Source organism: Notamacropus eugenii, chromosome 7 (assembly GCF_028372415.1).
Source record: "Notamacropus eugenii isolate mMacEug1 chromosome 7, mMacEug1.pri_v2, whole genome shotgun sequence".
Taxonomy (NCBI): domain Eukaryota; kingdom Metazoa; phylum Chordata; class Mammalia; order Diprotodontia; family Macropodidae; genus Notamacropus; species Notamacropus eugenii.
In genome coordinates, this window is record NC_092878.1 from 164,346,222 (window position 1) to 164,372,224 (window position 26,003).

The following is a 26,003-nucleotide window of genomic DNA, read 5'->3' on the forward strand; positions in this document are numbered from 1 at the left end:
CTGGGCACACTATTGTTACCTAACAGCACGGTATTGAGATGCAAACTATGTGGCTGAAGGTTAAGTAGGATTGAGGAAGCCTGAAAGCTCTTAGCATGTGAGGAGCCAAGAGGACAGTAGGCTCCGCTTCTCTTCTTTCCTCTCTCCCCTCCCCCTCTCTTCCCGCTTGTACTTCTACTTCCAATCCCTTAAGATCTTAGCCTCCTTAGGAAATCTCCCCCTCTTCCTCCTAAGGAAGAACCCCCTGCACTTGTAACCGAGACCCTGAAATAAAGCTCAACCCTTGTTCGACTCTGGAACGTCCTTTCTCTCATATGAGCATCCGGTTTTGGCCAACCGAAGACCTCGGAGGTGAGGTAAGAAGACTCGGGTAGCCCACACAGGCCTCTAGGCCTGGCAGATACTGAGATAGATACTATCCAAATGAGATAGTATAGAGGAGAAAGAGGTGACCAAGAAGAGGACTTTGGATGGCATCCATGGTTAGAAGTTATAAAACGGATGAAGAACCAGCAAAGGAGATGGAAAGGGAGTCATCAGATAGGTAGGAGAAGAACCAGGAGAGAGCAGTGTCACAAAAAAAGGATTCAAGAGGAAGAAATGATTGGCAATGTACCATGCTGCAGAGAAGCCAAACACAAGCAGGCCTCAGAAAAGACCATTCAATTTTCCAGTTAAGAGAAACTTGGAAACTTTGGAGAAGGCAATTTCATTTGAGTTATGAGGTCAAATGTGAAATTGTAGAGGGTTAAGGGAATGAGAGCAACTAGAGAGAACAGTGGATAAGGCACAGGAAGATCTGAATTCAAATCTAGCTTCAGACACTCACTAGCTGCATGACCATGGGCAAGTCATTTTACTGTTTGCCTCAGTTTGTTCATCTGTAAAATAAGCTAGAAAAGAAAATTGCAAACCACTCTAGTATCTTTGCAATGAAAACCAAAAAGGCATCATGAAGAGTCAGACATGAGTGACCAAAAGAAGAGAAAGGAGAGGAAGTGAAGGCAGAATTATGGGTGGCCTTTTAAAAGGCTTTTGTTGTGAAGGGGAAGAGAGATACTGTGTGATACATAGACATGAAGGAAAGATCAAGTGAAGGGGATTTTTTTACCATGGGAAACATGGGTGTGCTTGTAAGCCACAGGGAAAGAACCAGTAGAGAGGGACAGGTTAAGTTTAAAATATAAAGTGGGGTTGACAGTGGGAATGGTTTGCTGGAGAGGCCAGGAGGTGAGGGGATCAAGGGTGAAAGTGAAGGAGTGTGCCTTGTCTAGAAGAAGAGCCACTATTTCATTTGAGACCAGGGTGAAGGAGGAGACCATAGAAGATGTCTGAATGATGCAGGCTTAGGAGAGGAAAAAAAGGAGCTCTCAGAGAGTGATTTCTATTTCTCCACTGAAATATGAGGCAAAGTTTTGAGCTGAAAGTCTGGGTGGGGGAGGAGCTTACATTTTACTTGGGGACTTTCAACATGTACACATAGCAATGATACTTAATAGTTTTATAGCTCTTAAGGTATAACTTAAGCTCTTAATTTATCTGAATATTTTCTATACAAATCAAACTACCCTTATGTTGAATTTCCCTGTGAAGTCTCACATGCATTACAATCAATCATCCAAGAAGTATTTATTAAACGCTTCTGATGTACTTAGGTGGTATGTGGGACAGAGTCCTGGACCTGGAGTTAGGAAGGCTTTAGTTCCCATCCAGTCTCAGACACTCCTTAGCCATAGGACCATGGGTCAGTCACTTAGCCTCTGCCTTCCTCAGATTCAAGTATAAAATGGAGATAATAATGCTGCCTACTTCCCATGGTGGGTGTGAAGATAAAAAAGTAATCATCGCAAAGCACTTTGCAAAACTTTAACTGCTATGTAAATGTTGGGTATGGATACTATCATTATTGTATGTCATGCATGGTGCTCAGCGGAGGGCATACAGCGAAAGGCAAAAACAGCCCTTGCTTTCAAGGACTTTACATTCCAGTGGGATCATTTTATTCTGTCACATGGACTTCTGGAAACATTTTCATCAAGAAACTAAAGGGAAACCCCATTTGGGGTTTTTTTGGCAAAGATTCAGGAGTGGTTTGCCATTTTCTGCAACAGTTCATTTTGTAGATGAGGAAACTGAGGCAAACAGGGTGGAGTGACTTGCCCAGGGTCACACAGGAAGAGGAATCTTCCTGGTTCCAAATCCAGTGCTCTTTCTACTGTGCAACCTAAGAATAATGAATCAACCTCCATTATGGATTGGGCTTTGTAAGGGATACAAAAGTAGAAGAAGGCATAGATCCAAGCCTCATGAAGCTAACAAATAAAAGCTCCATCTTTCCTAAATCTACACTTGCAACAACTGGAAGCTGAAGATCATTTCAGTGTCTTTTAAAAAATTGCAATAGTTAGAAGACCTGGTTACAAATTCTGCTTCTATTGATTACTAGATGGATGATTGTGAGCAAATCACCTTTCAGAGTCTCAGTGACCTTACCTCTAAAATGAGACATTTAACCCCTGACAACCTTTACAATTTGTAAGGAGCCACAAGAATATGACTGGATCCTTGTAGCTCTGAACCCTGTGAGTGTGGCGTTTGGCCCACACCTATGATTTCATGAGGATACAGAATTCCCTTCCATGATGGAAATTGGCAACTATCTCTGACTTCCAGGCTGGGGAGTTGCCTGGGGCACTGACGGGGTAAATGTCTTTCCCATAGTCTCACTGCTGGATTGGACTCAGGTCTTTCTGTCTATGCCAACCTTCCATCCACTCCATGCTATATTTCCTGACTCTGAACATGCAGGTTCAAAACCCCTCAAGTCCTTGGCAATCTATTACTAACCTAAAAATACATACTAGCCTTTTCCACACTAGGTAGGTACAACTAGTGTCCTCCCTTATCAACAAGGCAACTAATGGGAAGAATAAGTTTTTCCCAACTGGCAGAAGGAACTGAAGGATCCTGGGAGGCAGAAGTCAAATAAGACAGGGGAACGTTTTTGTTCCCCCATCAAGTCAAGAGAAACTACCCATCCCATGAACCCTCTTGCTGACAAAGAGCCAGACTGGTATCCTGAAATTTACACTACTTGAAGGAAAGACCCGTATTCATCGCTGTGTACCTTTCATGATGCTTTGTGTAGTGTGAGACATTATAAAGATTTGTTAATTTATTAATGACTGATGACAAAGCATTTCATAGTAACCCAAGAAGTAGATATTAGGAACCTGAAAGAGAAGAATATCAGTGCTCTTAGTCACATTGTATATTTTCTTTAAAATTCCTGCTAGCTCACAGTCTAATCTTCCCTAGGTCTGTAGACTTTACCTAATATGCCAGATCAAATGGATACCTTTTCATGAATAAAACTTTTCTTTCATTAATTGAAAATTTTCACCGTTACATATCCATCTCAGCTTAGATGGGTGCTGCTGCTGCTGTCTAATTGCAGGATCCTATCAATTAATCAATCAACAAGTATTTATTAAGTGCACAATGCCTAACTCACAAAGTAAATGCTTAATACATGGGTTGGGCAATGATTCTATTCATTGAATGCAAGCACCCCAAGGGCAGGGATTATATTATTTGTGTGCCTGGTTCCTAGCTCCATGCTTCCTAAATAGTAGACTTTTAATAAATGTTTGTTAATCGGCTTAATCAGGTCAGGAGTGACCATTCTCCCATTTATTCCTCCAGAACAGGGGGAGCTCCAATGATAAGCAACCTATGGTTCTCAGAGAACTACCCTTATCTCAGATTTCTTTTGAGTTTTGGTGCTCATTATCAGTCTGGTACGTGGGGAAGGGATATTATGAAGATACAGCCAATTGGTATCTTGGATCCAGAACATTCTCAACTAGGAAAATCCCTTCCTCTTTTTTTACCTCTTACAATTTGGCAGAACTTCATCCTATGGGCATGGCATAATGGAATTTAATGTAATTTGACTGCAAGTAGTGCTTTTCATAACCCTAGAATCCAAAGTAGCACAATCAAATAGAGTAAAAGGGTTTAGGGGAAATAGAATCAATCTATTCTGTTCTGGACATGTTGAGTTTGAGGTTCCCACAGTCCATGCTATTTGAGATATCCAAAAGATCATTGATGAAGAGAGACTAGAGCTCCCAAGAGAGGTTATGGTTATGTATGTAGAACTGAGAATCATGAGAGCTGATGAAATTACCAAATGAGATAGTATAGAAAGAGAAGAGAAGAAAGTTCAGGACAGACACTTGGGGGACTTGCATAACATTCTAATTGCTCTGTTACTGTCTGAGACCTCTAACTGCACCTTCCATTAGCACATATTCAGCTTAGGTCAATTGTGTCCAGGTGTAGCTTATGATTTATGCATGTCTATGTTGCCCTCCAACTGCTTTCTCAAGTGGTTCATCCACTGATTAATCTCTATGATACTCCAATCAGTACTTATCAGGCTCATTCACCGTTATTGGAGATTGGAATGGAATTAACACCAAGTCCAGGGCCAGAGAGAAAGCTTCTTACTCATCCACTGTTCAGCCCTCTGTCCTTTCAGTTGAAGGTCAGCATCACTTCTTCCCTACTTGGTGCCCATATTCATCCAACAGCAATAGCTTTGTTGGCATGCTGGCTCTTCCTCCTCCTTCTCCTCTTCTTCCTCTTTCTCCTCTTCCTCCCCTCCCTCCTCTTCGCTATGCCCCTATTCCCCACTTTTCTTCCCTTCTTCCTTCTCCCATTTGTTGGACAACCCTTTGAGTCATGGCAAATGGAAGGAGGTGAAACAAAGAATGAGAGAGTGGCTTGTATGTGGTGGAAGAAATAAGCCCTTTCCTGCTGCAGTTAGTCCCTAGAGATATGACCACCCCCTGAGTTTTCCTTCTGGGAATCACTTGTCTGAATGTTCTTTCTAATTTTTTTTCTGGGTGACCCATATACACATACACACACATACACATGCATATATATATATATATACATGTATATATATATATATATATATATATATATACATATATATATACATATGCATATATTGTATGTGTGCATCTGTATATATATACACATACATACAAATACATACATATATGTATATGTATGTATGTATATAAGTACATATACACATATCTGTGTGTGAATGTGTGTGTATGTGTGTGTGTGTGTGTGTGTGTGTGTATGTATCAAGAAGTTTGGAATTAGAGTTGAAATTAGTCTTAGACACATCTACTTCACATCCCCCTTCCAAAAGTTTGGAATAAATGAATACAAGCTTTTGTAAATCTCAAACTCTAAAACCCTCTGTCTTCTCTTAATGTCTTGTGAGTAGACTAGTTTTTCTGAGTTTAAAAATTATCAGCTAGTATTAGCATTAAATTATTATTATTAAAATATCAGCTAGTATTAGTAATGTACAAGCAAATATCTCTCAATCCATATCTTCTCTGTTAATTTTAGCTGCATTTATTTTGTTGGTGAAAAAATTTAACTGTAGATAATTTTGTCCTTTATAGTCTTTTGTTGTCTATGCCTGGTTATAACTAGCAATTTTCCACTAAAATGTGATACCTATTAAGAAAACCTCAGTCTTCTGGGAAACTAACTTATATTAACCACTGTAACTTGAATATCCTTCTACGTTTCTATAGAAAGGAGTGCAGAAGCACCTCCCTTTCCATTGCCACCAAAGCTGTTATTTATCCCAAATCCATCACAAATGAAATATTATCCCATATATTCAAGTACATTTGGCAACTATTCTATGTTCCTAGCAGAACTTGAAGACAGACTTGAAGGTGACCATGAAGGCTGCTGGCTACAGGTTAGTGATTGTCTTCCTGGAGCAAAGTTGAAATCCAGAAGAAAATCTGGGGGAAGATGGAGGAAGGAGTCATTCACATCTGTAGCTCATCAGCATATACTGTTTCACTGTTCAAGCGGAGAACTAGCAGGGAGAACCAATCAAATAATTTCCCTTCTCACAGAGGCCCCTCAAAAGTATGTCTGAGCAGGACTCTGAGTTCTTTCAGAAGAAAAACACTTCAGGGTATGTAGGAAAGAGAACACCTTGAATATTGGTTGAGAAACTAAACTCAGATTTAGAGCAAACCAAACCAAAATGAACTCCAGAGTCAGCAATGAAATAAAGTCTTTAATACTTATGGTGTGGCATGCAGAGCTCTGTGACAGGTGGTACAATAGACATTATAATCAAGCAAAATAGAGAGGACCAATTGTGAAAACAATTGACAAGGAGACCCCGAGGGACTTACAAAATAGAATATACTACATGGTTGGCATCGTGAATATTTTTGTTTGGAAAAAATTAAATGAAAACAAATAGAATTTCAAGATATATTTTGGATATCATATTTTGCTAAACTATTTAAATGAAGTAATAAAAGCAACACTTTGAGAATATTAATAATTAAATAAATGAAAAAAAGAAACATCTGTTCTGAAGGAAGTGATGGGAATGGTTTATAAGCAGTAAAATTTACAGCCCAGTGATTGAAAATGCTACCCAGATGTACAACCACAAAGCTCAAAAGTTAAACAGTGAGCTAGTGGAAGACCAGAAAGTGTCAATAAATGATGACGATGATGACAATGATGATTATAACTATGGCAGTGTTGGTATCACAACAGAGATGTTTTGAAAACTTTAACATATAATGTAAATATGAACTATTTCAATATATGAATAAATCAGCATAGGAAATGTCTTTATAATGAGAGAAGAGTAATTTAACTTAAGGGAAAATGACAAATGGTTAAGAGTCCTTGAAGACACTGTTATTTAATCACCTAAGAGCTGGGACAGGAGTTCTATTTCCTAAAAGATTGAAAAGAATGTTGTTTCTTTTCCTTCAATACTTCTAAAGGTGTGTGATTTTTGTAGGTGGCCACTCCATTCACCTTTGCAGAATGAAATCAGTGTAGTAGAAAGTCTTCTGACATGGCACTGTGGGAGGTGGGGACAGAGAGAGAGAGAGAGACAGAGACAGAGACAGAGAGACAGACAGACAGACAGAGACAGAGAGAGACAGAGACACAGACAGACAGACACAGAGAGAGAAACAGAGACAAACAGAGACACAGAGACAGAGAGAGACAGAGAGACAGTGAGAGAGATAAAGAAGAGACAGAGACAGAGAGAGCAAGGAAAGGAGTGAGAGAGAAGGAAGGAAGGAAGGAAGGAAGGAAGGAAGGAAGGAAGGAAGGAAGGAAGGAAGGAAGGAAGGAAGGAAGGAAGGAAGGAAGGAAGGAAGATAAAGCCTTTTAGTTCTAAGAGATTCTCAGTCACCTATCAGTCAACATGCATTTATTATGCATATACTTTGTGCCAAGGGGCAGCTAGGTGGTACAGTGGAGCATCAGTGCAGGAGTCAGGAGGACCTGAGTTCAAATCTCACTTCAGACACTTGACACTCACTAGCTGTGTGACCTTGGGCAAGTCACTTAACCCCAATTGTCTCATCCTGAGTCATCTCCAGTCATCCTGATGAATATCTGGTCACTGGATTCAGATGACTCTGGAGGAGCAGTGCGGCTGGTGACCTACACAGCCCTCCCTCACTCAAAACAAAGTCAAGTACAAGTCATGTCATCATTTCTCTGATGGCATGGTCTTCTTTGGCATCAAAGGAGTAACACACACACTTTGTGCCAAGCACCATGCTAGGTGCTAGGGACATAAAAACAAAAATGAAACAATCCTTGCTCTCAAGGAGTTTCCATTCTATCAGGTAAGACACTATGCATATAAACATGTGCATACATACATATATATGTTATATGTGTGTATACAGACACATATAATGCCAGTCCCCAAACTCACTGTCACAGGCCTCTTCCTTGATTGGTGGGGATCAGCGCACACACTGAGGGAAGGGAGTGGAGTTGGTGATAACGAGAGAAACTTTCGGTCTTGTCTTCTTCAATTCTCTTTCTAGTCTTCCGGAAGTTTTTCTTCAAGGGTTTCAGTCTCTCTGGGTTCTGCAGTGACTTCAAACTCTTGGTCTTCCAGCATCAAGATGGAGGAGAGTTGTGGAAGAAGAGGCTAGGGATGTCATGGTGTATGTATATGTGTGTATATGCACACAATAAAAATAAGATAAATTTATGCTAGGGAAGGCATTGGTAACTGGAGGCATCAGGAAAGACTTTATGTGGAAGGAAATTCTTGAGTAGAGTTTTGAAGAAAACAATGGATTCTAAGTAAAAATATCTTCCCCATTCAGCCCCAAGATGCACCCAAACCACCACACACTTCCCCAGCAGGAATCCTTAGCACAACCAGAAGAGCCTTCTCCCCTAGCTTTCCCCTCGTGTCTTGCCCTGTCCCAGAATTCATCTGGCTACGTGACTACTCACACTGTTGCAATAGGAGTCCGTGACTCTATTACGTCTGAGGAGATGGGAGACCACCAGAACATACTATCTGCCCTGTCTCTATACCCTCCAAATATCTGACACTGTCATCTAATCAACTGATACAACCTCAGGACTCCAAGGCCTTCCTATTTTCCCAAACCATCAGATGTTTCTGATAAATGCAAATTTGGGAGAGTGTTTTACTAGAAACTTGATGTAACTCTTGGACTTCAGTGTTTTTATATTCCCTTAAATTCTAATTCTTCTCTCCCTTTTTACCAAAATCAAGGAGTTTGTTTTGTTTGTGACTCTTTTCCCCTCAGTATTATCCTTTCATTCAATCCCACTTATCCTCATCCCCTCTTGTTTTCCTGTTGAATTTGATGTATTTGTACATGAAACTCTGTGTGTGTGTGTGTGTGTGTGTGTGTGTGTAAGAGATGAGAGAAAGAGGGAGAGAGAGGGAGAGAGAGAGAGAGAGAGAGAGAGAGAGAGAGAGAGAGAGAGAGAGAGAGAGAGAGAATGTATAAAACTGTACCTGTCAGTTTCTATGGCAAATATGATTTTCTTCTCTAAACAGCTATTTTGAAAATGATGGAGATTGGGGGAACCTTTCAGTGGCATTCACTCAGCTTGGATTGGTACTGCATTGTTGAGTCATTTCAGTATCTTTGTGACTTTATTTGGGATTTTCTTGGCAAAGGTACTGGAGTGCTTTGCCATTTCCTTCTTGGCTCATTTTGCAGATAAGGAAGCTGAGGCAAATGGGATTAAGTGATTTGCCCAAGGTCACACAGCTAGTAAATGTCTGAGGTCAGATTTGAATTCAGGAAGATGAGTCTTCCTGACTCCAAGCTCAGTGCTCTATGCATTATGGTGCCACCTAGCTGCTCTTGATTCTTACTAGCTTGGTAAAGATTACATAAGAGTTAGAATTATAGAGCATACATAGCACCACAGATGTTGAGCTATAAGGGATTGTCCACAGTGATGAAATGATTTGTCAAGGTCACACAGGTTATAAAGAACAGAATCAGAATTCGAACTCAGGATCTTTGGCTCCAAACCCAGCATTCTTTCCATTGTTCCATTTTGGGTAATAAGGGCAGGGAGGACTGTTTGAACTTTACTTGAAATCATTTAATGTTGAGTTTAGAAAAATATACATTTTAAGATACCATGCTCTTGGATACCAAGAGTATGGTTTCCTTAGGTAATAGTCTTCAATTAACATGAAGTTTTCTAAAGGAAATGGAAACTGACAGATGATCATTTAAGCTTTCATCCTCAAGCTTCCCACATCTTCTGGTGTCATGCTTGTAAAATATTCCTAATTTTAAAAGTACACATGGTGTCACCATGAGAGCTCACACTGCCACAGGGCTTTACAATTTGAAAAGTACATTCTCCACAACATCCCCAGAATGTAAGGAGAGAACTATGATTTCAATTTAAAAGTGAATAAAATAAGGTTTGGAGAGGTTAACTAGCCTATGATCCTACTGCTAGTATCAAATCTGGGGTTCAAACCTCATTTTCCTGAATCTCAGGCTAAAATTCATAATAAAACTTCTCAATATCTGGAATTTATTTGAAACTTGTATTTCTCAAAATATCTGTTTGGGGAGTTAGAATCAAAATTAGCCCAGTTTATTACTGAAGTCATAGCTTAATTGTTTGTATTCAATTAAGTGTTTTATTTTCAAAGGAAGTGTGGCAGAGCAGAAAGAACTCTACTCCTGGAGTCAAGAGATTCACTTTTAAGTCATTGTTCTAGTCATGACTAACCGTGTGACCCAAGCCACCTCCTGACGATCTCCTCCAATGCCTCATCATGGGGGAAAAGTGATGCTCAGTCTTCAAACACAGGCTTGGAGAAGTACTACCATGCTAGAAAGTCATAGCAACAAACTAAGAATACCAAGAGTTATCACCAATTGGTTGGACATCATAGTGATGAATTCCTTTGCCATGACAACCCATAAAGCAAAGAAACATACAAAATGGCTTCCAGGTGCCTCGCAGCCTCCTTCCACTTCCACTATAGAAAAGAAGACAGAGAGTGGTAAGAATCAAAGGTGTTTAGCACTCATGGCTGTATTTGCTAGTATTCTAAGTGTGAGCTATTTGTCTAATGATCAACAAATAGGCACAAAATTAGGGGAAAAAATCATCAATATTGACTTTTTCTTGACAATGAGGCCAGAAAATATAAGAAAGCAGCAGCTAAGTGGAGAGGTAGCTCACATATTATCCTTGGAGAGAACTCTTCTCATAAAAAGAACTGGTAGACTTTGTTTTATAAACCTTCAAAGGCAACAAGAAATATCATTTTTAAAAATACCGGTTCATCTCACCTTGAAGGGCCCATGATTAGCATAATTTTTTAAAAATCATCTTGAAGGTAGTGGGAGGTTATATGCCACTATCTATTGCAGAGAATAAAAGAGATCTGAAAAGAACTTGACAGGATCCTGGAGGAGTAAACATTTCTGACATTATTTAGCAAATCCTTCAAGCCTAGTCCACATATTTGTTAGTGTTTAGTGACTTCATTGAAAAGATAATTATGGGAAAACAACAAAAAATGTGGAAAAAAGTGAAAAAAAGTGTGTTGGAAGACATAACTCAGGCATAAAAAATTAAATAGGACAAATATTTGTAGTCTACTCAGCCTCACATCTTTCTATCCTATCTACTCTCTTCAAGAGAGAGTTGATAGATCTTGGACAAACAAACTTCATCCAAATCGGTGACAGCTCCTCTATGAGTCACAGACATTTATCTAATTCTATATCTATCTATCTATCTATCTATCTATCTATCTATCTATCTATCTATCTATCTAACAACCTTCAAATTGAAGAACTTACCATCAGTACAGTAGTTGACCTTGATGCTGTGTTCATCCTCATTGAAAGCATTTGTCAACATGGCAGAAAACTTCATGCTAAAGCATGGGAGCAAGCACATAGCCCTGTTTCACACCACTGGTAACTGGGAAAGCATGAGAGCTTTGTCCATTATCCAGAACCCAGCAAACATGCCATCATGAAATTGACGTACAATATTGATGAACTTCTCTGGGCAACCAAATTTTGGCATAATTTTCGATAAGCTCTCATGACTAACAGTGTCTATAAACGTTGTGTACAGACATATTTTGTGTGCAAAATGTACACTTGCCAAAAACACTATTTTATAGATAACTTGTATGGGGCAGAAGATCAGATGATGGCCAGAAGAAACAATACAAGGACACTCTCAACGTCTCTCTCAAGAACTTTGGATTTGACTGTGCAACACGGGAGACACTGGCACAGGACCGCTCAACATGGTGTGCTGTGCTCTTTGAACAAAGCAGAACTGAGACAGCACAAAGTAAATACAGAGTGCGCAAATTTGGGATATCCACCCCAAATATTCATATGGACTATTTTTGCCCAACCTGTGATAGAGCATTCTGAGCTCATATTGGTCTGATCAGCCACAGTCAGACACACTGAAATTTCACTTTACAATGGAGATGTCATTTTGGTCCTCTTTGAAGATGAAGGTCAACAACCATTTATCTATCTATCTATCTAATCTATCTATCTATCTATCTATCCATCTATCTACACACACACACACACACACACACACACACACACACACACATATATATACTTACCTATATCTATAGCTACATATCATACCAGAATGGAAATGAGGGATTCATACAAGAATCAGTTGACTGCGTGAAAACAGAATACTATTTTGAATAGAGATCAAAATTAACATCAAATCAGAAGAGAAGATGAAGAAACAAAGAAGACATTGCTTACAGTTGTAACAATTTCAACCTGACCTCTCCAAATGAATTGTCTGTGCTGGGAGTGGGGGAGGAGAAAGAAATACATTAACCTTAATTATTCCCATTCCCTACAAAATTCTATCTGATATAAAGCAGTTATTCAAAGGACAAGAGAACAGAAAGCACCCTAGCCAACAAACACAGGTTTCCTTGCCCAGTTCAAAGAGTGCAAGGCAAAGACAATATTGACTGACAGGACAGACTTATTTACTTCTAAGATGCAAGAGAGGAGTTTGGTATAAAATGGAGTATCACCTCATGAAACAACAGAAAGCAAAAACAAGCCAGAAAAAAGCATGCCATGGGATCCAACTAAACCATGTCATCCTAAGTTTATTCTTAGATGAAACAAGTAAAAGAAAAAATACACACATACATACACACACACACACACACACACACACACACACTTGATATTTTACACATTTAGACTTGAACATCTCAATCTAGGCATTCTTAGGTGAAATTGTAAGAATGCTATTTAAGACCAAGCTAATTAGAAACAGAAAAAAATGAAATCTTATAAACACTGAGAATACTTATATAAGTTAGCAACTAGGAGCCACCATGGAAAGAGTGTTGGGCTTAGAGTCAGCAAGAGCTGAGTCTGAATCCTTCCTCAGACACTTACTAGCTGTGAAAGACTGGGAAAGTCATTTAACTTTTCTCAGCCTCATTTTTCTCATCTTTAAAATAGGGATAATTTTATCTGCTTCATAGAGTTGTTGAAAGGAAAAAAATGTGCTTGTCTAGAAAATGTTTATAAAATTTTAATGTTAACTTATTATTATTATTATTAATTTTTCCCTCAAAAAAGATAGTGGAAAAGAAATCAATAACTACCAACTCATATGCCTATTTCCTTGTATTTCAAAATCACAGAAGCTTATAGTTGGAAGGAACTCAGAAGCCATTTCATCTAAACTATAACAAGCCAAAACCTCCTCTACAATACACATTATCTAACAAACGTTTATTCCATCTGTTTCTGAAGATCTAGAGTGAAGGCACTGGACCATCATCAGTCACCTTGACTCTTGTCTTGTTACCGGCCTCTGATGACTGGAGGAGAGAGTGAGGCTGATGACCTTGCAAAGCTCTGCCTCACTTAATCCAATTCCTGTGCAAGTCAAGACATCATCCTGATGATGTCCTTGGTCCTCTTCCAGAATGAAGGATGAACAACGACACAGTGAAGGAAGACACACAAACCTCCTCAAGGCAAACTGTTCCACTGCTGGATATCTACTTGGTGGGAAGGTTTATTATTATCACTGATATTAATGTTGATGTTGTTGCTGTTATTGTTATTATTATTTTGTGGCAAGCCTAATTGTGTGTCTCTAATTTCTACCGACTGCTCCCAGTTCTGTCTATGGAGTCAAGATGAATAAATCTAACCTTCTTGTAGCAACAAATATTTATTAATGTTCTTCTACTCAAGGCCACAGCCCTTAAAATATTTGAAGAAACCATTGTTATAGACTCATTCTAAATCTGGCTTAGTCCAACATGTTCAAGGATTGTTGGGTTTTTTTTGGGAGGGGGGGAGGAGAGCGTCAGAAGAGGGCTATTGTTTGGTATTCAAGGTTACAGTAGTGGAAGAAAACTGGACAGGACAGACTGAAAAGGAAGCAGTATTAGAAGAGTATATCAGTTCTACACTATGGCATTATACAAGCCAAGTTGACTGACCTTAAAAAAAGTAAAAGAATGTGCAAAGATAATCTAAGGATCATAGGCTTCACAGAAAAGCAAGTGACTTTTAAAACCTCCATACTATACTTTAGAAATAGGAGAAGACAATTTCCTTGACATATTGGTGGGGTGGGGGGGTGTAAAAAATAGCTGATAGATTCTAGAGAATGCTGATGAGGAAAATCCAAGTTTAACTCATCAAGAAGTGTAGTGACCAAATTTCAACTGACACATTAAACAATAAATGCTACAGGCAATCTTAAATAAATTTCTTCACCTACTAAGTAAAAATAATTTCAATAACCTGACTATTATCTGATAAACTTCCAAGTCAAATTTTGTATTCATTCCTAATTCCACTTCTAGAATCCTACACCAATGTCCCACGCTGAAAAATAAAAACTATTTGGGAAAAATTTTCCATTTAGGATTATGTGACCCACAACTGCTCTCTGACATGTTAGTTTCTAGTCTGATGTAGCTTTGTAATATATGTTAATTTTTTTCCAAGAACACTGTTGTCTTCCATGACATTTGTAATATGAGAATTACATGTTATATTGAACCTAACCATAATTCCACTTTCTTTCACATTCCTTTCTGTATTTAAAGTTGATGAAAAACATAGAAACTTTAGTGGGAACAATATAAGAAGGTAGAGGAAATTCAGGTACCTTAAGCCAAGGAATTGTGTGCCAATCAAAGAAGGCCAATATACAGATGGTTTATTTGATAATCAATCAAAAAACCCATTTGAGAAAGAACTCCTCAATGAAGACAGTTTGAGCCTATTTTTAAAAGGAAGCATAATGCTTTGGAATAAAACAGCTCTATGAGGAAATATAAGAGGATTCTAAAGATGGAAAAGAAGAAGAACCTTGTAAATGAGACTGTGGTCACGTATATTAAACTGGATATATTTCAATGCCATAAATCAAAGAAAAACTGGCAAAAGCAAATAGTCAGTTACCTTCCACAACATGAAGCCTAGGAAAAGAAAATAGAAAGAATTCCAATAATGTGTCTTTAGAGAAAATTCAGAGAACTCAGAAAAGTCCAAGATTTCAGCCTGTAAGTGCTGTCCCTAATGAAATAAAAAGGGAATCCAGGATTGAAACAAGTCAGATGGACACACTCATAAGCAAATAAAGGCAGGATGTAGGTTTATAATCATTACCACTAAAAGATGGTGACCAAGCATCAATAAAAATAAAGAACTGAATAGCTTTATTGTAGAAAATTCTAATTTGGCCACACTGATCAAAAGAATGGGCCTAAATTTAATCATGAGACCTCAGTTTACTAATACTCTTCAATGATGATGTAAGTTATAATCTTTGAGATTTATTAGTACAATAGCAAAAATAAAGCAGAATCCATCTCAAATTTGTAATTCTTCTTATTTATAGTATATTATACAAGTAGATTCCAGTCACCACATCCTACCCTACTGAACAGTCATGCACTGCTTAGCTACATTCACAGAACTATAGAATCTAAGAGGAAATGATTTTGGATACCATCTAGCCCAATGCATACTCAAATGAGAATCGCATCCATAAAACATCCAAAAAGTGGACATTTATCCTTTGCTTGAAGACCTATACTTGGGGGTAGGGGAGGGAGAATCCACTACCTATAGACAATGAATTAATTTTAATACCTAATATATATGCACTGAATGGGATAGCACCTAATTGTAAAAGGAGAAGTTAAAAGATCTCAGGAAGAAAGAGCAAAACTATAGTTATAGAGAACATCAATTTATCTTTTCAGAGCTAGACAAATCTAACCAGATAGTAAACACTAAGTGAAGAACTTGAATAGAAATGTAGAAAAGCTAAACCTGGTTAGTCTCTGGTAATTATTGAAAGGGAAATAGAAAGAAATACATGCATTATCACCTATGATGACACGTCTACAAAAAAAAAATACAATATAATGGGTCATAAAAATTTTACATACAAACACAGAATAGTAGTAATATTAAAGACATCCTTTATTGATTACTATGTAATAAAATTGCATTCAATAAAGGGACATTGAAGATGGATTTAAATCATCTGGAAATTAAGTGATTTACGGATAAAGTATTGGTAGATAAAAGAACAAATTATAAAAATCATAGATTACTCCATAACAAATAATGACCATAATGGAACAGCATTTGGGTGATGAAGCCAAAGCTGCCCTTAGGTGAAAGTTTATACCTTTAAGCACTTTCATGAACAAAGAAAAAAATGATCGATTAATTAGTCATACATTTTTTAAAAATCTAGAAAACTAGTTATTTTTTATTTATTTTATTTTAATTTATTTATTTATTGCTCATTTTATCATTTTATTTATTTATTTGTTTGTTTTATTATTTTTTAAAAATAACCAAACACCAAAATAACCTGAAATAAAAAAGAATTTAAAAAAACTTAAAGAAAAAAATTAATAAAGAAAATAGGAGCTAATCTTAGGGGAAAAGCAACAAAATACTTAAAGCACCAGCTAATTTGATTACAAAGAAGAAGAAAAAACAAATTACCAATATCAAAAATGTAAAAGGAGAGTTCACAAATGAAAAAGAAGTAAAGGATATTATTAAAAGAAATTAAGAAATCTCTTGATGAGGGTGAAAGAGAAGAGTGTAAAAGTTGGCTTTAAGCTTAACATAAAAAATCAACAACTAAGTTCTTAGCGACTGGTTCCATTTCTTCCTGGCAAACAGAAGGAGAAGAAGTGGAAGCAGTGTCAGATATCATATTCTTCAGCTCAAAAATCACTGCATATGGTGACAGCAGCCATGAAATAGAAAATGCTTGCTCCTTGTAAAGAAAACTATGGCAAATCTGAACAGCATACTAAAATGCAGAGACATCACCTTGCCAACAAAGGTCCATGTAGTCAAAGCTGTGGTTTTTCCACTAGCAATGTATGACTGTGAGAATTGGACTGTGAGGAAAGTTGAGAGCTGTATGATAGATGTTTTTGAATTGTGGTGCTGGAGAAGACTTTTAAGAGTCATTTGGACAGCAAGGTAATCAAATCAGTCAATACTTAATTCAGGTTATTCACTGAGAGGTCAGATACTGATGCTGAAGCTTAAATATTTTGGCCACATAATGAGAAGACAAGACTCCTTGGAAAAGATCCTGCTATTGGGAACGATTGAACGCAAAAGGAAAAGAGGACAGCAGAGGAAAAAAGAGATACTGTCACAGAAACAATGAATGTGAACCTGGACAGACTTTAAGAGATGGTGTTGTCTAAGGGATGACAAAGAGTCAGAAATGGCTGAACACACAATATAATATGTATATGTATATATGTATATATGTCTGTGTACACATACATATACATACATAAGTGTATGTGTATACACATATGTATGCGTATATATGCACATATACAGTATCTATATGTGTGTGCACATATATACATGTATGTGGGTATGTGTGTTATACCCCTATGTGTGTGTAATGGTAGCCCTCTCTATGACAGAGTGGAGCAGGGAAGAAAAAAAGAAATTTACATGATAACTTAATTCAATATTTGAAAGGAATAGAAAGTTGTGCTAGCAGATTTGCAGTTTCATGGGCAATCATCTGTTTTACTGTAATGCTATGAAAATCATTATTTTATTCCATATATTTACAATACAATTTAGTAACAATTCAAAGCAACAGCGTCAACTGTAGTAGAAACTACATTGCTTAACTGGAGGCCATAACAACTGACAACTTACATGAAATGGACAAATACAAAGATATAAAGTACGCAGATTAATATAATAATAAGTATAATTTAAACAGCTCAATCTCAGAAGAAAAAAGAAATTAAACAAACTATAAATAATCTCCCAAAGAAAAGAAAAACCTCAAGAACAGGTGGATTTACAAGTAAATGCTATCAAACATGAAAAGGAGAATTAATTCCAATGACTGGAAAAATAGCAAAAAGGGGGAATCCTACCAAATTATTTTTTTAATCACAAATATAGTCCCGATACCTAAACCAGAGATAGTAAAACAGAGAAAGAAAATTATGGACCAACTCTCCTAATGGACTTTGATGTAAAAATTTTAAATTAAAAGTTAGCAAAGAATCTGTAGTGTTCATATATTACAAAGATTATATACTGTAATCAGTCTGAATTTATACCATGAGTTCAGGGCTTGTTCAATATTAGGAAAATTATATACATAATTGGTTATATTAATAACAAGAACAAAAATCATATAATTATATCCAATCTAATCCAAATTCATATAATTTAATAAACATTTATTACGTGTTTCCTACGTGCCAGGCATTGTACTGAGTGCTGCGGATAGAAAAAGAAAAAAGTCCCTGCTTTCAAGGAATTTACAGTCTAAGGAGGAAGACACGCACAAAAAAAAAGCTGAGAAAGACACACAAAAGAAAGCTGAAAAAGGATGGATGGTTCCAGAAACTATAATTATGATTATGACGGTGGAGTCAAAACCAAGTGAAACATCTGCTGGCAAGAAAAGAGATGGCTGGGATTCTGAAGCCTCTATCAAAGGAGATTGTGGAGGATATTCATGTTCCACCCTTCAATTCTCCAATCAGAGAGACAGAAACAACTAGGGACACTGCTGAAGTGGCAGAACCAAAGCTGATGCAGCAAAAGTTAGAGCCAAAGTTTCTGACATCATAGAGATTTATTTGTTTTTATTTTTTAAGACTACATTAAAAACATAGAAATAAATGGATCTTTCCTTAACTTGGCAAATAATGTCAAGAACTTGTATCATATGCAATAAACTAGCATACTTTCTGATAAGAAAAAAAAATAGAGGAAGACAAATGATATCCATCATCACCACTTCCATAGTGCTACTAATCTTAGATGTAAAAATAAAAGAAAAAAATGAAATTACTTAAAATAAGGATAGGCAAAGAAGAAGCATGTTTTTTTTTTATTCTTTGTAGATGGTATGAAAGTGTATTTAGAAAATCCTAGAAGTAACTAAAAATTAACTCAAATAATTAATAGCTACAGAAAAAAAGCAGAATACAAAATAAATCATTAGCATTTCTGTGTATTACCAATAAAATCAAGCAGGAAAAGCCAGCAAGAGAAATTCCATTTCAAATAGCTACAGGATTTATATAATAAATGAGGGTCTACCTACCAAGATGCACACAGAAACTTATACAAAGTAAAACTGATTTTTTTTTTGGAAGCCAAGAATAAGATCATCAACCTCAATAAAATGCCATGGTAAAGTTTCTTCTACTATTATCCTCTGTTATCAGTGGTGGTCCTCTCTTCACCATTCCAAGGCTCTAAAGCCCAGCTTCCTGTTACTCAGTTCTGCTTGGCTGCCTTCTAGCAGGTGATACTCATCCCTTTTCTCACTAGTTTTCTTCTCACAGAAGGTCTTAAATCAAAAGCTAAATGAACATTTAGTTGTTGAGTATTGTACTAGAGATTTTTTTTATAAATGACCTATCTAACCTAACCCTCTCCAAAGTCAAAAACAAACAAATAATACCCACTGTTCTTAATCTTCATTTTGTACAGGCTTTCTACAGCCTCAAATATGATAGGCTTATTTGAGGTTACTGTGAACTTTTGTTTAACTAACAAGGAATCTCGTCATCAAGAACTTATAGTGAGTTGTTGTTCTGTATCTGTTCTCTTCCTCATGATGTTACCTCTTGTTGAGTCTTGTGATTCAAGTGTTTTCTTCTCTCTAGTTTCATCTGGGCAGCTGTGTAGTCAGATTGTCTAATGGTTACTTCATTCGAAAGTAAGAGATGAAACCCACTTCTCTGTTTCAGAAACAGGGAGATGTGTGGTTTCTTCAATTTTCTCATATATGCCATATGAAAATCAGTGGAAGGAACTGCACGCATTTAGCCCACAGAAGAGATGATTTATAGAACACACAATAGTCATCTTCAAATATTTAGAAACATTGCTATGAGGAAGACGATTAAACTTGTTCTATTTTGTCCTGGAGGAAAGAACTAAGAGCAATGAAGGGAAATTGAAATGAAGAAAAGTTAGGCTTGATTTAAGGAAAAACTGAAAAGGAAAATGAGAGCTTGCCAAATGCAAGCTGCCTCAGAAGGAAGTGGTTTTCCCCTCACTGAAGGCCTTCAAGTAAAGACTGGATAAATACTTGCAGGTCACATTATAATAGAGATTCTTTTGGGAGGTATGAGTTGGAATAGATGACTTCTGAGATCCCTTTACTTGCAAAATTCTGTAATTTATCAAAAGAAAAATTTGGATATATGTCTCTAACTCTTTAGTCCTTGGAGTGCCGAAGAACAAAGTGTAATAAATGTAGAGTATAAACAGAAGCAAAAATCTTTGAGCTTACCTAATTAGACACAACAAACAAGAAATAATGAACTCAAAGAAACCAATCTGTAAGAGGCATGTGAATGACAAGTAAGATCAACAGAGATGGATTGGTCTGGAAACACTCATACTTGATCTCTGTCACCACTTGAGTAGGCGTAGAAGAAAAATATAAATTACATTTCCTTCAAAGGCTAAAGAAATGATCTGGGAATCATAAGGAGAAGACCCCGACCAGTGGGAAATCCAAATTCATCAGCTGTAATAGAAAATGATTTTTTAAGTAAAGAAAAATCTAGTACCTCATTCCAAGTAGAGATCACCTATACCACATAGACTGAAAAACACAAAGTGAAGGCTGATATCATCTTGAATACCTGTTTTACATATAGAAGGCAGGTGATAAATGATTGCTTAATTATGCTGCAGTTACTTAGTCTCCGGGAGTTCTGAAGAACAAAGAATAATAATAAAAAAATAGAAATGTCTAGGCATCAGTGTGTGAAGATTAACATCTTACCTATGTTGTCCAGCTACTTTTCCAACCCTGTGTCATCTGCATACTAGATTAAATTGACAGCTATGCCTTTATTCAATGGTTTATTGGTTTAAAATGAAATCGAAGAGTGCAAAGACAAGAATAGATTCCTGTTGTACTCCACTTTCCTCCTGTATACAAAGATCTCTCTTGATGCTGCTCCCTGCCCCCATTCCCTGCCCCCTGTCAACCTATATTATAACAGGTGGTCTGGTCATTGATTTTTTTTCTTCTCATATAACTTTTTCTCAGTTCTTGTCTTCCATGGAACTAATTGTTTGGCACTGATAGGTCGCAACTCACATGGTACCACATCCCACTAGGACGTTCCATTGGCATTATGGAAGATTGCCACCCACACCATGCTATTAGTCCAACTCTAAGTCTGATGCATTGGTAGAACAATCTTACTGCCAATTGAAGCTCCACAGAACAGAGAAAGGAAGGGTAAAGATAGAGGAAAAGAGGGACTCTCCTTCCTTGTTTCCAATGAGAGGAGCTGCTTCTTATCTACTTTCTGGAAAGAGGGAGGAAGAGCAAGGTTATCCATAGGTGCCTCTGGCCTTCCTGTCTGCATCTCCCTCCCAACTCCAGGTGCCCTCTGGGTAAATTACATCCATTTGGGACCACCCACAAACAAAGCATTTCATGAACTTAATCCTTCCAGTCACAAGGTTTTAATTTCCATGGTGCTTCTTAGGAATGTACCTCCTAAGAAGCAAAGAGAAACCAAGAGTTACTTATTCAAAAGTGTACAATATGTGAAGTATTGAAAATGATATCATTCCCTAATGTCCTCATTCATGATAAAATTATGAAGTGGATTATGACAGTGAGAAACTTACTGGGAGAACTTCCAAAATTCCATCTGGCAAATTGAGATACTGTCTTTAAAAAGTGATCCCTCTGTCCATAAATGTAATGGGCCAAGACTAGAAGTCTTGCAGTCAAGTCAACAGAGAAAGCAAACCTAGACAATGATAAATATAAATGATAGCTCTACATCCCAAAAAGGAGGAGAACTATTTTATTTTGTTGTATCTTGGTTACTATGGGGTGCAGTTCTCATTTCACGACTCCACATCTATCACATCTCTGGAAGATGTAACAAACAGCACCTCTTAATGATGCTACAGGGACATGCATTCTTCCACTCTGGCATGTAACTTCATCACACAAAATAGAAATATGCTATTGGACTCTTCGTGTCCTACTAATATTAGTCTACTTTGGCTTTTTAAGCACAAAATTTTCCACGAACAAGAATTTCAATAGTTATTTTTCTTCATTCTAGAGGTGTGGCTTTCATGAAAAGTAAGGAAAAGGGCATTTGAGATATAAAACTTGTCATCCTCTTGATGACTTCTCAAAAACTGACTTGTGCTCTGTAAGTGTTAAATATTGGTTGAATTCAGATTAGGGCAATTACTGTATCCAGATTATCATACATACGTAAAGAGACTCTAACTCCGTTCACATTTTCCAACAAAATTCAAAGCTTGGACTCTTGAATGGATCCATAATCTTTATAATGTGGCTACTTCCAATGACATAGATCACAATCCATCTCTGTCCTCTAATCCTATACAGCTCTTTGCTAGGGCCTACCACAAAGAGACCTAATATGATGGAGGCCTTTCACTAAGTGAAAGTTTCTTAACCTAGGATCATGAATGTGTGCTTTTTAAAAAATATTTTCATAACAGTATTTCAGTATAATTTGTTTTCATTATAATAATATGTTTTATTTTATACATTTAAAAGCATTCTTCTTGCCAGACCACCTCACCCCACCCCCCATCTCATCCTGCAAGCTTCAGTTCAACTCTGGAGAAACAGAGAAAAACCCCACCTGACCTCAGCACACATCAGCCACCACCACCAGCTCTATCTCAGTACCAGGTAAGCTATAACCTCCAGCTGCTAAAACGTAAGGCCCCAACACACAAAACCAGTAACCAGACTCCTAAACCCCAGCGCAAGAAGCATGGGACAGTGCTCCGTGTGCCCCAGAAACAGAGATCAACTTTAAAAGAGAGGAAAAAGGCAAAACCCCTAAGCAAGAAGCAACACAGGAAAACAAAGACCAGGGGAGACTAAAATACAAATTCAGAAGAGGACAGCATTATCACTAAACTCACATCTGAAACCTCAAAGGGGAATATGACCTGATCTCAAATCCAAAAAGCCTTCTTGGAAGACCTCAAGAAGGATTTTAAAAGTCAAATTAGAGAGGTAGAAGAAATAGTGAGCAATTTATTTAATAATATAATTGCCAAAATGGAAAGAAAAAATGCACCAAAGAAAACAACTCCTTAAAAAGTAGAATTGGTCAAATGGGAAATGAGGTACAAAAGCTAAATGAAGAAAGCAATTCATTTAAAATTAGAATTGGGCAAGTGGAAACTAATAACTCTATGAGACATCAAGAATCAGTCAAAATCAAAAGAATGAAAAAAAGAAGAAAATGTGAAATACCTCACTGGAAAAACAACTGATCTGGAATATAGATCCAGGAGAGACAATTTAAGCATTACTGGTCTACCTGAAAACCATGATAAAAGCATTCTTCTGAGATGGGGTTCATAGGCTTCATCATCTGGTTCACATACAAAAGGTAAAGAGTTACTTCTCTGGATCTTTTGGCATTACATGCATACCTAAGGAACACAAGTATTCTCCATAACTTTTCTCTTTCTAATTCTGGATGTCTCTCTGCCATGGAGAAATTGAACACTGACAGGGGAAGTTCTGGGAAGTGGGACAAGCTGGAGATTGTGAACCAAACAACAGGCTCAAAAGGGTGAAGAGCTGTTGTTTGAGGGAGGTATGGGGTAGACTGAAACTGAGGCACAGAAGAGAGAAAGAATTTGTTCCGGGTCAGAGTCAGGGAGCCATCCTAAATCCCTCTGGATTCCATTCATCTACCCATTCCTTTAATAAGCATTCATTAAGTGCCTGTTGTATGCCAGGCACTGTGCTAAAGCACTGGGCACACAAAAGAAGCCAGAGACAATCCCTGCTTTCAAGTAGCTTGCAATGTAATGGAGAAAACATGCAAACAAAAATATACAAAACAAATTACATACAGGATAAACAGGAAATAACTAACAGAGGGCAGACACTAGGCTTAAGATAGATAACAGAAGGCTTCCTGATCATGGTGATGGGACTGAAGGGAAGCTAGAGAGGTCAGCATTCTTAGTGGACAGTTTAGAGCCTTCTAGGTGTAGGAGACAGCCACAGAGAATATCTGGATCTACAGATGGTGTGTCTTGATTGTGGAACAGCCAGGGGGCTGGTGTCACTGGATCAAAGAGTATGTGGTGGGAAGTAAGGTGTAAGAAGACCAGAAAGGTAGGAAGAGGCTAGTTTATGAAGGTCTTTGAATGCCATAAAGGGAGCCACTGGAGCTTATTGGCAGGGGTGGGGTGGGTTGTATTACATGATCAAATTTATGCTTTAGGAAAATCACTTTAGTGGTTAAAAGGAGAAAGGGATGGAATGGGGAGACACTTGAGGCAGGCAGACTCATCATCAGGATATTGCAATATTCTAGCCAGGGGTGGGGAACCTGTGACCTCGAGGTCACATGTGGCTCTCAAGGTCCTCAAGTGTGGCCCTTTTACTTTATTTTCATAGAAAAATTCCATTAATAAAATGATTTGTCCCCTAGCCTAGGCACAAGGTGATGAGGACCTACACCAGGATGGGGCCAGCATCAGAAAAAACAAGGGAATGTATTTAAGAGATGTTGCAAAAGTGAAATCTATAAGCATTGGCAACAGATAGAATATAGGGGTATGGAGGAGGATGGGTAAGAGACAGTGAGGAATCCAAGAAGACTGAGGGATTGGGAGGATGGTGTTGCCCTCTACAGTAACAGGGAAGGGAAGAGGGAGGATTGGGGAGTTTTTTGTTTGTTTCAGAGGAAGATAATGGTTCTGTTTTAAACACACTGAGTTTAATATGTCTACTGGACACCTGATATAAGATGTCTGAAAGGCAGTTGGATTTGATTTGAGATGAGAAATGAGATTGGGGCAGGATTGGTAGATTTCAGAATTCATCAGCACAAAGATGGTAACTAAACCTGCAGAAGTTGATTTGATCAGCAAGTGAAGTAGTAATAGTAATAATTAATAATAATTATGACTAGGAGAGAGAAACACTATGATTTGAACTGATGATCTCATTAGATCCTTACAATAACTGTATGATGTAGCTGCTACTATTATCCCTGTTTTACAGAGGAAACAGAAGCAATCAAGGTTAAGTTACTTACCTAGGATAATATAGTTGACAAGTGTCTGAGGCAAGATTTTAACTCTGGGATTACTGACTCCAAGTCTAGCACTCTATCCATTTTTAACACCAAACTGCCTCCAGAACAGGGATTCAAGTCATTTGTAATAGAGAGGAGGTTCAGTGTATTTCTCTTTAGGAGGAAAAGACTCCTTCACTTGAGATAAGAAAGCAATAGGTAGATTTTTTTTCACTGAAAATCCCCAGAGGATGCTTCACATGTGTCCTAAGAGGCAGAGCTAAAAAACAGCTAGTTAAACCAAAGTATAATTTGACATGAAGCTAAACCAGAGTTAGTTCCTCCCAAACTATCTTTCTGACTAATGTCCCAATTATATGTTTTCTCTTCTTAGTGTTAAATAAGTAACTTCAATCCTTCAGTTTGTGGTAGGTGGAAGATTCTAAGAGATTGGGTGGGATTGGAAATCATCCCATATGGAAGATTGGTTGAAGGACTGGGAATATTTATCCTGGATGCTTTTAGTTTTAAGAACAAAATTATAGCCATTTTCAAGTATTTTAAGGACCCAGGGGAAGAAATTTCAGGCTTGTCCTGTTAATCCCAGAGGACAGAGCTAGAAACCAAGGGTAGAAGCAGCCAAGAGGCAGATTAAAACCCCATGGAAAGAAAAACTTCCTTACAATTAGATATATCCAGGAATGGAACAAGGCTCCCTCAGGGGTTTGTGGGTTCCCCATCACTGGACATCTTTAAACAAAGGCTGGATGCCATTTTTATAGGTGCTGTAGAAATTCTCATTGAAGTGTGGTCCTCATAGTTCCTTCCAATTCTGAAATTCTGTTAGACTCCAGGAGTAGCATTATACTCTCCATAGAAAGAGCACTGGGTGGTTGAAACCTCTTGATTTGAGCCTTGGCTCTGCCTCTTAAAAGGAGGGCGCATTTGAGCAAGT

General features: G+C 37.6%; 1 long non-coding RNA gene across 1 annotated transcript in view; it reads left to right on the forward strand.

Annotated features, from left to right (window-relative positions):
• The window catches only part of LOC140514878 (uncharacterized), a 49,375-nt gene extending 35,678 nt beyond the window's left edge, over positions 1-13,697 (forward strand). Inside the window, exon 3 of the long non-coding RNA XR_011970763.1 lies at positions 13,212-13,697. This is a non-coding gene — a long non-coding RNA (uncharacterized lncRNA). The remainder of the gene's footprint in view (positions 1-13,211) is intronic.
• The last annotated feature ends 12,306 nt before the right edge of the window (positions 13,698-26,003 follow it).